At 44.6% G+C, this 8,359-nt stretch overlaps 1 long non-coding RNA gene across 1 annotated transcript; it reads left to right on the top strand.

Annotated features, from left to right (window-relative positions):
• Positions 1-212: 212 nt before the first annotated feature.
• Positions 213-821, top strand: LOC115552899 (uncharacterized). The gene is made up of 2 exons (XR_003978400.1): positions 213-484; positions 655-821. It is a non-coding gene; the product is annotated as an uncharacterized LOC115552899 (long non-coding RNA).
• Positions 822-8,359: the final 7,538 nt, after the last annotated feature.

Raw genomic sequence — 8,359 nt, forward strand, 5'->3', positions numbered from 1 at the left:
ATCAGGGCGCACTTCATGGTCAGAGTCATCTCCTCGGTGAGTTACGCTGCAGTCACACTTTTTTTTCTCTTAAAACGTTTAAGACATCGCACTAAAAGTTTGATGTGATTCATCTAGGTGAAAAGGGTATGCCCTGAACGAGTATCTAATAACTCCTCTGGCTCATCCGAACACGGATCAGGAGCGCAACTTCAACAGCGCTCACACGCGCACATGGGCAACGGTGGAGCGATGTATAGGCCTACTCAAGGGCAGGTGGATGTCCATCGGGTCAGCGGGGGGAACGTTGCTCTACAGCCCAGAAAAGACATGCAATATTATATTAGCATGAGGGGTTCTGCATAATATTGCGCTGGCAAATGGGGTGCCATTTGCCGACCTGCAGCCAGATGACCCGATGCCCAGAGATCCCTGGCCACAGGCGCCACATGCTCGAGCTCTACGACGAAGGGAGGATTTAATTCGGCTCTTCTAATATCTAAGGGTAAGCAATACGTTTATCTTTTGGTTAAAAACAAGACAGAGATCAAAGTACATCAAACCAATTTATTTATTCTTCAAGATTTCATTGATTAGTTTCAACGTCTCAGTAATCGCTAAAAGAGAGTTATTGATGTCCACCATTGACCTGCATATCTCGGTTTGTTTGTCCAGGACCTCTGCAAGACCGATGAAGGCAGACCAGCAATTCGGCCAGACACGGGTTCCGAGCTGCTTCGGCGGCGGCGGCCCTTCCGTTTCTTCAACTGGGCTTGGCTCTGTTCCCATTTTGGATGAACCTGCTTGCATTTCATCTTTAAAAATAAAAAGCAATCGTGAGATTATTTGTGCCATTACTTTGTAACACGGAAGCTGTAGATATATTTATATTTTAAATAATTGCAAAGGCCTTTTTTCCACTTCCATGACGGGTCTGGAGTGCATCGGTGTCTCCTCCGCCACTTATGCCCGAAATGGACGGAGACCCGATGAGACCAGCCACTCGCTCCTCAAATGCCGTCAGTCCAAGGCTTGGGTCCACCCGGCCTCCTCCCGTTAATTGCTTGGCCCGCTTCACAGCCGCAACACGTTTTTTGGTGCCGAGCTTCATGTCGGACCATTTTTCTTCACCTTATTCGGAAAAAAATAACTTTAACGCAATGCAAACAATAGCATATATGTGAAATGTTTTAAGCTGGATAACAGAAATTTTACATTTAATTTATTATTTAATTAATTTAATTAACAAACCTCTTCCGTAGCCCGATGAACATTGGAAACACTATTCACTGCAATAGTTATTTCTTTCCATACAGCATTCTTCTGCTTGCCTTTAATGCCAGCTTTTAGGCTACCAAACAAAACCAGACGGTTCGCATCCACTAGTGACACAAGCGTCTCCATTTCGGTCTCTGAAAAATTACTCTTTTTTTTGCCGTTGGACGTTTCTCCAGTGTCGTAAAAGTTAGGGGCGAGACTTCTGAAGACATGCTTTTATATGGGCGTGTTACGTTAATTACGATCGATCTCAGCCGCCGTCTTTATCAACACCAGATCCTTCGTACGCTGGGATTGGTGTGATACGAAAGTTTCGTGAATCTTTTATTTTCCAAAATAGCAACGTTGGCCATCGTCTACATCAGGGCGCACTTCATGGTCAGAGTCATCTCCTCGGTGAGTTACGCTGAAGTCACACTTTTTTTTCTCTTAAAAAACGTTTAAGACATCGCACTAAAAGTTTGATGTGATTCATCTAGGTGAGAAGGGTATGCCCTGAACGAGTAGGCTATCTAATAACTCCTCTGGCTCATCCGAACACGGATCAGGAGCGCAACTTCAACAGCGCTCACACGCGCACACGGGCAACGTTGGAGCGATGTATAGGCCTACTCAAGGGCAGGTGGATGTCCATCGGGTCAGCGGGGGGAACGTTGCTCTACAACCCAGAAAAGACATGCAATATTATATTAGCATGAGGGGTTCTGCATAATATTGCGCTGGCAAATGGGGTGCCATTTGCCGACCTGCAGCCAGATGACCCGATGCCCAGAGATCCCTGGCCACAGGCGCCACATGCTCGAGCTCTACGACGAAGGGAGGATTTAATTCGGCTCTTCTAATATCTAAGGGTAAGCAATACGTTTATCTTTTGGTTAAAAACAAGACAGAGATCAAAGTACATCAAACCAATTTATTTATTCTTCAATTTTTCATTGAATCTCACGTGTGTCCTATCGTACGATGAATCATGCGTTCAGATTTGCGCTCATTTCTACGTTCGTTTGATAAATGAGGGCGTATGAGTGTAGAGCGGGCGAACCAATCTCAACACTGCGTTGAGGACGAATCTGAATGCATTTGGATGATCCGGTAACAATATCAATGCAGCTTATTTTGTTTACAAACAAGCTCCTTTTTTCATCATTTCTTGATAGGGACGGGTTCTGAAGCAACAAGCTCCTCCCAGCTCTGCGTTAGTGCCCCCTGCTGGACGGACTCTCGGCCCATGTGCCGGTGTTGCTATGCAGGCGCAAGACAGAAATGTTCCTGAACTTAGCTGCATGCGTGAATAGTGTAAAACACTAACAGTGCCTGCAATGTTATTCCAGTAGTTTACCTGGAAGGGGCTTCATATTGCTTCCCAAGCTAGAGCGGCTCTGGGCTCATGACAGATGAGCATTCGATGACTTGCAAGAGTTTCACAGCCTCCAAAATACAGCGGGTGGCCAACGATCCGACGGGACAATGACATGTGATTTGCGCTGGGGTTTGTTGAGATCTACACACTTGAGCGGGCAGAATAAAGGGCCATCGACGTAGCGCTGCTTGGTTATAGATTTAGATCGGATCAAAATATCTGCTGGGCTGTGTGTACTTAGGACCCCCCTAACACACACATGCACGGACAGCCTCCCTTGAGGGCAGCAAAAACGTATTTACGGATGTCTTTTTGTCCAGTGCCGGTTGATTAGACGTGGGACTGGGATAACCCAGATGGAATGTTCCGGATCAACCACAGCTTCTGCTGCCACAAGCCATGGCCATACATTTGCCTCTGGATCTTTAAAAGAAAGGAAATCCCCAAATAAATGTTTGAGGATAATGGATTTCAGCCCCCATGATGTATTACAGAGGTATTGAATCCAAATGTCAAGGTCCACGAAGAGAACATTTACACAATAGTGATGGACGATTCATGAATGATTCGATCTATTAGAATGAATCTTTAATGTGATCTGCTACATATGACTTGTATCTGCGGGTGGATGTGCATTTTGTTCATTCGTTCTTGGACTTGCACATGCAGACTACTTCATTGATCTGGTAGGCTACTTACGATCCGTACCTGTGATTGGATCTTCAGTGTTACCGTGTATCAACCAGTATATGTGCAACCGCAGTCGAACTACCATGTATGACAAGCATTAGTTATATGATCCGGTACATATAGGGCCCTATCTTGCATCCAGCGCAATTGACTTTATACACTGAAGCATGTGTTGTTGATAGTTTGCAACTGGCGCGGAGCGTTCTTTTCCCTCCACCGCCACTCGTCGGTAAATTAGGGGAGATCTTGTGCCCCAAGGGGCGGTTCGGCGAAAGGAGGTGTGTTTCTTGCTCAAACGTTCCCTGTTCCGCCACAAACCAGGAAATACCTGGTTTATAGTCAGTGGCGAGTTGTTCAGATATACACACATGTTGCTTGTGCACCTTGCGCATAGACTTTACTTCTCTCATCTATCTAGCCACACATTCTTGGTAATTTTTTTGGGAAAGAACAGCTGATACAGCGGTAATAAGTTGTACTTTTAAATCAATGCATCTGCAAACACCGTACAGCAAACACATATTTTCTTGACACAGACATCGTGTACAAACCCATAACTTTTAGGATTGATGAGTATTAGATCGTGAGAAAACATTGTTTTACTGCGAGTGAGTGTTAAAAAGAATGAATGAATGAAATAATTAACGAATGCGGGAGTGCATATGTGCGTCCATCTGTTTAAACACACGCAAACTAAACAAGTAACGCATAATACAGTCCATGGCAATGTATATTAACAGGGGGACACATGCATATATTAGGAACAAGCCGATAATGCATAGAATGAAAATGTAAATGTAATCTATGTAAAGCGTCTTAGAGTGCCATATTAAGCGCTATATAAATTTCATTTATTATTATTATTATTATTAGAATGCTGGTAAGAAACGATGTTTGTTGATGTATTGTGTATATCATTAAATAGAATCACAGATACCGCATATCAAATGTGTGTTAAGTTTACTTTGCCGAAATTTATTTGAGGACTCATTATTTCTGAAACTGTAAGAAAACGCTATTCCATGTGTGAATTAGGCATTATTATTTGGCCATAAACTGAGCCATTTGAAGTTTGGTATTCATGTGGTCATGCCTCTGTTTCATCGAAGACTGTAAACGCGCTGTCAAAATATCAACTTGTCAGTTTCAAATAAGCTCATGGCTCTTAAAGGGGATGGGAGATGGCACTCTGGTCCTCATTGGTTTATTGCACGTTACGCCTAAACTACACCTACGGGTAATTAGACTACTTCAGACCAACCGTTTTTAGATTTGCGCCAGGTAGTAATTTATCAGCCGATAAAATATCAACATCGCCAGAGAACCACCCGCAAAGCTACTTGCGTTTGGCGCTTCTCACTTGAGTTTCAGACCGTTAAAATAGGGAGCATGATCTGTATCTTCGAGTGGATCGTTCATCTGGTTCTTTCTTCTTCGATTTATGTATGCGCAAATTAACGATCTGACTCAAAATGGTTGTTGTATCAATGTCTGTATATAGTCAACATCTGAAGAGCCCCAGCATTTGCCTACTTGAAGTACTGGGTGATGTCCTGTGAACAGTAGCGTACCGTGGGGTTTAAGTCAGGGCCTTCAGTAACGAACTCCACCAACGGCCAACCCCCAAACACAGACATGCACACAAATTTCATATTAGGTGCCGATACAGCCAACACAGCCACAATATGCGATATTCAGCAACAACAACAGCGCACACACACACAACACTTTGAATTACCGCAGAGCTAGAGTAATGCAGCATCCCCATCAGATCTGTTCTTTTGTCACTCCGCAACAAGATTGCACATCCAGATTGCACAAATGACACGAAAACAAGTGTTGAAAGTTATTGTTATGTTTCAGGATGCTTTCGCAACTTCAACAGATAAAGTAGCATATAGTGAAAATATTAGTTGTCACTATAAGTGCACCGCCAGTTGATTAACAAAAATGCAACATACAAGTAGGCCTTTATGCCACATATTTTACAACAGCTATTCCAGCCAACAATCCTGCAGATTTGCAAAAAAAATCTTGCAGTCACGGATTTTTGCCAACACCAGATTTAATGTGTGGGCATAACAATTCACAAAAAGAGCGTCGGGATTTCTTCTTTTACACGCCCCTGTACGCCATTTAGTCCCGATGCCATTACAGCGGCTCCATCGTAGCACTGCGCCACCAGTTTCGTCTTACGAACGTAGCTGGCCAACATTTCAATTACCAATGCTGCTAGATCATGAGCTTGTTTTTTTTCTGTGACATCTTCATACTTCAGAAATCTCTCCTTTACTCCCATGTCAGTTACTTACCTGAGTACATATGAGAGCTGAGCAGTGTTGCTGAAATCAGTGCTCTCATCCACCATGACTGCGACAAACTCTGTTTGATCGATCTCCTTCTTGATGGCATCATTCAGCACATTGGCAACAGCATTTATGATGTCATTCAGAATTTTGCCCGATGTGCCCGTAAAAACGGTGGCAGTGGCAAGGTGGTTTCGCAAGTCAGCATCATAGTCGGACAGCAGAGACAGAAGTTCAAGGTTATTACCTCGGTTCAGGGACTCTTTCCCCTCGTCGTGTCCCCTGAATGGCAATTCTTGCTGCCCCAAAAAGACGACATAGTCGATGAGACGCTTCAGTATTTCCCGGTTCTTTCTTACTCCCTCATTGTGCAAGCTCGTCTCTCGTCTCCGCTGCTCATCCAGCTTCAAGTCCACCCTGGACACACCAAAGGTCTTTAAATGCACCACTGATGTGAGGTGACGCTTGGAGGCCTGATGTTTTAAAGCTGCCTTGGTGAAGCTGTTTAGAGTGCTAAATCCGGCGCTGTTCCATGTCCCCTGACTGATGTTGAACAGCAAACACGGCCAGCAGAATAACGTGTTCTCAATGGTGCTAGCCGTTAGCCGGTCATAGCGGATGTAGTTGCACTGTGCAAAGTGCCGCACAAAACCTTTACCAACCTGGGTCAGCCCATCCAGCTTCGGTGTAGGTTTTCCTCTGGAAATTAAATCTGTCTTCTCTCCAAACGATCGCCTTGAAAAGGCAAACGAAGGAGATCAGAAACAGGATCGCTAGGTGCTGTGAGGTGGCCATAGTAGTTCACTGTCAACTCTCTAACTAACCGCCAACGATTCAAAATTTGCTGATGACATCACCGGGGGCCAGCACCGGCATATTGCTGGGCCCTGGGGATGTTCTATTACTACACACTACTACTATCAACTATCAACATTTGATTGGCTGATTAAACACGTCAGTCAAATTTATTATCCAAAGGGAGGTGGCAGCCTCAGCGAAAGGCTAGCAATACTTTTAGTGCTGGCCCTGCTGGTCCATGTAGCTGTTATGCGACCAATCACAAGCCCTCATCAGGATATCTACCGTTGTCGACAAAGAAAAAGACAAAGAAAAAGACACAGATGAAGCACCTGCCATGGTAGGGAGAGAGAAGAGAGCTGTGGCAAGAAAAAAGAGAACCATCGTGAGGTCATCTCTTACCACTGCACAATCCATCAACCGGATCTTTGCTCCACCCGTCAGATGAGAATGCTGAACACAATGAACTTTCTGAGGGCATCGTCTTCCCATCAGCATCGCATGCTTGGGAATGAAGAAGTTGATGCAAATGCTGATGTCCTTCTGCTGCACAACACTGTAAGATGGCTCAGCAACGGCAGGGTGTTGGAGCACTGCTTCATGGCGCAGTTGAAGGGCCAGAAGATAACACAATTTTCTAACTTTCTAGATGATGAGAAGAAGATGGATATTGTGGCTTTTTTGGTTGACATTGCTTAACACCTTCATTAATTGAAACTAAAGCTACAATTCAGTTGGGGACTTGAAGACAGCTGCCTGCTCATTCCAGAGTAAACATGAGTTTTTCAAGGAAGACCTGCAGGGAGAGTGTCCACACCTCCTAACAGTGCTGGAAAATGTTCAGGGTGAGAGAGACAAGTATCTCCTTTTGTTGGATTTTTGGACAAGCTTGTAAACTGAATGTAAACTTCAGCAAACATTTGGACATATCACCCTTGGACAGCTGCTCCCCCTGTTCATACTGCTGAATAGTTCTTCAAGGAAAGGGTTCAAATCCGGGATAGCTTTTAACTCACTTTATTGTTAAAGTAGGCATGTTTCGGTATGGTAACTGAAGCTATGGAACAAAAGTCGAGGAATCGTGTTGAACACGTGTGAGAGATAATAACTTTAGCTACTTCGAGCCACGGGCAAAGGCCCATGACCCTCCGCGGGTGTGGGTGAAAATCTCTGGCGCTCTCCACCTCGAGTCCACAGGTAGAGAACGTCAAGTGGGCGTGGCCTATGCAGTGGGCGTGGCCGGGTGACGTAATGGCTCCGCCCCTGTCTAAAGATGAGCTAAAGTAGTTATTGCAGTTTAAGTGTTCGATCCTGCTTCCTAGTGGCTATGTGAGGGTAATGCAGCTTGTGTGTTTGAATCTGCTTTTTGTCTGTCTATTTCAGACGGACTGTTTTGATTGATCCATACTTTCCTGCGGCCTCCTTTCTTACTGAGAAACTAAAACTCCCTCCTCCATCGGTATTGTTACGTATTTTAAGAACCTGAACTGCCTCCACATAGACCCTAAGAAGCAGATTCAAACACACAAGCTGCATTACCCTCACATAGCCACTAGGAAGCAGGATCGAACACTTAAACTGCAATAACTACTTTAGCTCATCTTTAGACAGGGGCGGAGCCATTACGTCACCCGGCCACGCCCACTTGACGTTCTCTACCTGTGGACTCGAGGTGGAGAGCGCCAGAGATTCCAGAGATACTCTGGAATGAGCAGGCAGCTGTCTTCAAGTCCCCAACTGAATTGTAGCTTTAGTTTCAATTAATGAAGGTGTTAAGCAATGTCAACCAAAAAAGCCACAATATCCATCTTCTTCTCATCATCTAGAAAGTTAGAAAATTGTGTTATCTTCTGGCCCTTCAACTGCGCCATGAAGCAGTGCTCCAACACCCTGCCGTTGCTGAGCCATCTTACAGTGTTGTGCAGCAGAAGGACATCAGCATTTGCAT

The sequence above is a fragment of the Gadus morhua genome, chromosome 10, assembly GCF_902167405.1.
Source record: "Gadus morhua chromosome 10, gadMor3.0, whole genome shotgun sequence".
Classification (NCBI taxonomy): Eukaryota; Metazoa; Chordata; class Actinopteri; order Gadiformes; family Gadidae; genus Gadus; species Gadus morhua.